Source organism: Myotis lucifugus, unplaced genomic scaffold, assembly GCF_000147115.1.
Source record: "Myotis lucifugus unplaced genomic scaffold, Myoluc2.0 scaffold_175, whole genome shotgun sequence".
NCBI classification, from domain to species: Eukaryota; Metazoa; Chordata; class Mammalia; order Chiroptera; family Vespertilionidae; genus Myotis; species Myotis lucifugus.
Genome location: NW_005871223.1, coordinates 1 through 5,619, shown reverse-complemented (window position 1 = coordinate 5,619; position 5,619 = coordinate 1). Strand labels below are relative to the sequence as shown.

The following is a 5,619-nucleotide window of genomic DNA, read 5'->3' as shown; positions in this document are numbered from 1 at the left end:
CCCTCCTCAGCCCAGGCCCTGGTCGGGGCTCGTGCAGGAGGCAACCAATTGATGCGTTTCTCTCACATTGATGTTTCTCTCGTCTTCCCCTCTCTTTCACTCTTCCTAAAAAAAAAAAATCAATGGAAAAAATATCCTCGGGTGAGGATTAACAAAAACAAAACAAACAAAAAAAGTCACTATAAAGTAAACATTATTTGAGGACACAAATTTTTACAACATAAAGTTTTCCAAATACAGTTAACATATAAAGTGCTCTAGCATAGATTTAATTACACAACAGATGGGTTCCTTTCACATGAGCTTAATAAAAGTTTATTTTCACAATGTTTGAGAGGTAAGCCCCAAACTTTACAATCCCTCACATTTCTCTCACAAGATTTTTTTAAAAGCTTTAAAATTAAATATCAAATCATGCTTTAAAATTCTGTAGGCTATTTTTAAATCTAAATTTAAAATTATGACAATGATAAAATGCCAACAAAGTCCCAACTAAAAACATTCAAAGTAAGAATTACCATTAGGATCCTGTTTTATTTTGATAGTGGTAAAGGCTGATCAACTGCTGTTGTTGATGTTAGTGCCATAAATAAATACCACATGTATATTCTGAAAACATATTTGTCTTGCACATCTTGATACTGAGGTATAAAGCCATGTTTTGCCAACTTTTTTATTAATCTAACAAATAATTTCTGCCACAATAGTAACTGTGGTAAAAACCCCCAATGACATTAGCAAACGTGCTGTCAGGTTCTATGGTCTTCTTATTAATATAGTACATAGACATTTATAAACTACAGAGCCACACTTATTTGCAAGCAATAAATTCTGAAATGTTAGGAATAAAACTATATTATAAATATCTTCATTTAAACTTTCCCTTTTCTCTTAAATTTGTCTTTTTATATTCATTCTTTCCATTTTCACTAAACCCCATTAAATCCTAGATTTAAATATGGCCAAAGATAAAACAACAATATTGAGATGAATATCAACAAAATAGCTGAGTTTTATCATAGTGTAAACTACCTAAAGCTATTCTCTAAAAGACAATTTATCTACCCAGGGCAAACATGGAAAAAGTTAGAATCAAATCTTGTTTCTTCATGATTGACCTGCCAGATACAGAACATGGGAACATTTCCAAGGCTCCAGGTTGAAAAGTCTAAATACCAAAAGATTAACTGTCACTAGTGGAATGTCCATCAGCTGAAGAAAGACCCTGGACACACTCAACAATGTGTTCAACTTGCAGAAGATAGGAAGTTTGAGCTGGTACAAATCAAGTTAAGGTTTTAGCCCTAGTTGAAAATAACAAAATGTTATTACACCCGAATAATAAAAATCTGTAACTCCCCAGTTTAAATTGTATGAAATTAGGTTAACAGTCTGCAGTCTAATGAAAAGGATAATAAGCCATTTTAATCAATTTTCTGCAGGCTAACTTCCTATCACCATGTTCCACCTCGAGGCTGTCACATCATGATCATTACCAGACATGCATTCAACAAATATTCAATGACAAAGTATACAGTTGTGCTAAGTGTTTGTTTGGTGGACCCAATATTGAATTATCTCCAAACTTTTCCATAAATCCCTTTACTTCCACTAACACTTTTATTCCTATATGGAGGCTGAAGTATGTTATGACTGTAGCTATATGACCTTTTCTCTACATCATGGTCCTACTTCTGCTAAATTACTCTTACAATCTTTTTAGAACTCTGAAAAGATATTAAACTCACTGAATAAAAAAATTTTCAATTTTGTCCCTCAAATATAATAAAATTCTGATGTTAGGCAAGTTAAATTAGACAAGTGATCTCCATCCGTCTAATATTAATGTTGTAAAGAAGTTCAACTAAACTTTCTTTAGTGAGATGAGTTTCAATTACCCTAAAAATGGTAAATGATTTATTATTTGTTGTGAATCTAAAGTGTATCCCTAATGAAATTATCTGTAAGTCAAAAACAAAAATTTAAACAGACGACGGTTAAATATAATGTTAACAGGTACGCTGGGCAATAAATTCAAAGTTTTTATTTAACTTATGTCTGCTTATTTTTTATTGAGTTAAGTATAAAGGCCCAGTTAATCAATTCATTAGATTGGTCAAGGCAAGACACTTGAACTATAACAGAATTTTAAAAGCGGTTGGTCTTTTAGTCGTTTCTCTGGTATTCACACACATGTGCACACATATACACACACACAAACTGTTAGAGAATTTTGCATATAGGATCTCCCCCCATAATTTTGTAGAATTTGCTCTTCAAAATCTGCAGTATTTTGAAACCTATAAGTAGGACATAACCAAATTAGAGATGTCTGATAAACTCTTATAAAGGGAGAACTTCAGCTTATTCCCAAAAAGATCAATTCTAAACAATAAAAAAGGAAAATTCATATAAAATCACAACAGATTTAACAGACATCCTTGAAAAAAAAATCAAATTCTAACTCATTTTGCAATTTTTTCAAATATGACTAAGGAAAAATGGTACAAGTAGTAATGTTTACATTTTTAGAAAACTATTAACTCAGTGGATTGGGAGGAGAAAAATTACTATACAGTATTATTGCACTCCACGAATGTGCAGAATTCGAAAATGTGCCAGCACTAAAAACTGTCTTGCATTGAGGTTTTCCAAGAGGTACAACGAGCCTGCTAAGAAACATCTGGTCTGTACTAACAGCTTGCTGTCTTCAGTACAGGCCTTCATAATGTCAGTCACGCTGCTCTTGCAAAAATCCCGTAATGTCTGAAAGACACATAGAAAAAGAATATTTTATTTCAAACTTCACTCATAAGATCAACTCCTTTATCAGAAAAGAACTGAGAACATCTCTGCTAAGCAAAAGTTAACACCTCTCCACATTCACACATATTTGCTTATAAATTCTCTATCTTGAGCATGCTAAAAGAATTTTTATACTCTTAGGAACTAGTTATTTGAAGGTAGAGAGAGAATCAATCCTATCTAATAACAGACAAACATGGTAATTAACCATACCTCCACTACACTTCCCATTGGCTAATCAGCAGGATATGCAAATTAACTGCCAAAAAAGATGGCGGCCGGCAGTCACGCAGCTGAAGCGAACAGGAGGCTTGCTTGCTCCAGTGATGGAGGAAGCCAGGTTCCCTGCCTGCCTTGGCCAGCTGTAAGCTACACTCTAAGCAACAAAGTTGCAATTATAGAAGCTAAACAAACCCAGATACCTGCTTTCAGCCAGCCATGCCTCAGAGCTGGAGCCAGCTCTCAGCTCCAGTGACAGCTATAGAAGGTAAATATATCCCAGAATAAAAAAAAGAAAAGAAAAAAAGGAGAGGCTGGGAGCTTCAGTCGCCCGCCAGCCTGAAAACGGCCCTCAGGCCCTCACCCAGACTGGCCAGGCACCCCAGTGGGGACCCCCACCCTGAAGGGGGTGTGACCAGCTGCAAACAGCCATCATCCCCTCATCCAGGCTGGCCAGGCACCCAAGCGGGACCCCCACCCTGATCCGGGACACCCTTCAGGGCAAACCAGGCGGCCCCCACCCATGCACCAGGCCTCTATCCTATATAGTAAAAGGGTAATATGCAAACTGACCCTAACAGCAGAGCGACTGGGAATGACTGGTCACTATGAGACACACTGACCACCAGGGGGCAGATGCTCAATGCAGGAGCTGCCCTCTGGTGGTCAATGCGCTCTCACAGGGGGGAGCTCTGCTTAGCCACAAGCCAGGCTGATGGCTGCCAGTACAGCAGTGGTGGTGGGAGCCCCTCCTGCCTCCTCAGCAGTGCTAAGGTCTGCTCCCCGCTGGCAAGTGGGCATCCCCCGAGGGCTGCCGGGCTGCCAGAGGGATGTCTGATTGCCATCTTAGGCCCAATCCCCCGGGGAGCAGGCCTAAGCCAGCAGGTGGTCATCCCCCGAGGGGTTCCAGACTGCAAGAGGGCACAGGCCTGGCTGAGGGACCCCTCGCCCCGAGTGCACAAATTTTTGTGCACCAGGCCTCTAGTATTTATATAAAAGCCTAAGCGATTGTTCCGAGCAAATGACCGGTCGACCAGTCTCTCTGACGTGCACTGACCACCAGGGGACAGCGGTTCAAGGCAGTAGTTGCCCCCTGGTGGTCAGTGCATTCCCACAGCCGGCCTCCCACGGCCAGTCAATCTCCCCTGGCTGCTCCCCCTGGCCAGCAAACCTCCTGCGGTCCCTCACCCTGTCCCTCCCCTCCCCCCGGTCCAGCAGCCAGCAGGCCCCAGCTGGCCTGGCCCCCATCAGGACTGGGCGAGACAGCCCGGATAGAACCTGATTGCCGGCCAGGCCTAAGGGACCCCACCTGTGGACATCAGGCACCGGGCCTCTAGTATGTATATAAGCAAATAGTATAATATATCAATTCTGGCCATTAGAAGTTCATAGTCAAAAAAATAATATTATAAGCTCAATTATTAAGCCTTGAAGATAACTTAATACAATCTTACTTGATCTCTTCTAAATTTTAATGAAGAAAACATCCATCTGTTAAATCCCAAGTTGAAAACCTAAGTGATAATATATGTAATATCTAGTATCTTACTGATTCCTGATGTGAGTAAACTGATATCTATACATAATTCTTATATTTTTAAACTACTTACAAAAGAGTTTTCAGTGCTGATAGGTGGGGCTATGATCGATGATGTGGGATTGAATCCATATGGACATTGAGCTTCATTTCATTGTCAAGAATTTGAACAAGCTGTTGCATGGATGGAAGATGACCAGATTCCAGCTTAGACCATACAGGTACATCTATAAAAATAAATGGTACCAGCCCTCAAAATTAAAGATGATTCTGTAATAAACATTCACTCCACAAATATTTATTGTCTATGTACACAGCTGGGAATAAAAAAGTGAGCAAAAGAATTAGGCTTCTTGCTCTTAAGGAATTTACATTCTAGTAGGAGAATTGAAAAAACTATACAAATAGCTACAAAATCACAATTGTGTACTAAGAATTAAAACTAGAAGATGCTATGAGAGGGAGACCTGAGAGGCTGGAAAGGAGCCATTACACTTACTTTGTTTGTTTGTTTGTTTGGTTAATCTTCACCCGAGGATATTTTTTCCACTGATTTTTAGGGAGAGTGGAAGAGAGAGGAAAAGAGAGAGAGAAACATCGATGTGAGAAAAACACATCGATTGGTTGCCTCCTGCATCTAACCTGGGCCCGGGCCAGGGAGGAGCCTGCAACCAAGATACATGCCCTTGACCAAATCGAACCCAGAACCCTTTGGTACACAGGCTGACATCCTATCCACTGAGCCAACCTGGCTAGGGTGCACCTACTATTATAAAAAGGAGAGATTATAATTAAAAGTGAGAGCTGAGCCCTGGCCAGTTGTATCCAGTGGTTAGAGCATCAGCCTGAGGACCAAAGTGTTGTGGGTTCAATTCAAGTCAAGGGTGTGTATCTCAGTTGCAGGTTCTCTAGCCACGGTGGGGGCACATGCTGGAGGTAGCCAATTGATGTGTCTCTCTCATATCGATGTTTCTCTCTCTCCCCCTCCTCCTTCCCTTCCACTCTCTCTGGAATCCATGGGGACAAAATCCGTCGGTGGAGGTAAAAAAAAAATAAAT

General features: G+C 40.2%; 1 long non-coding RNA gene across 1 annotated transcript; it reads right to left on the bottom strand.

The window, feature by feature from the left end:
- Nucleotides 1–288: 288 nt before the first annotated feature.
- On the bottom strand, nucleotides 289–4,818 carry LOC102425571. The gene is made up of 2 exons (XR_330282.3): nucleotides 4,635–4,818; nucleotides 289–2,766 (listed from the first exon to the last, which is right to left on the bottom strand). It is a non-coding gene; the product is annotated as an uncharacterized LOC102425571 (long non-coding RNA).
- Nucleotides 4,819–5,619: the final 801 nt, after the last annotated feature.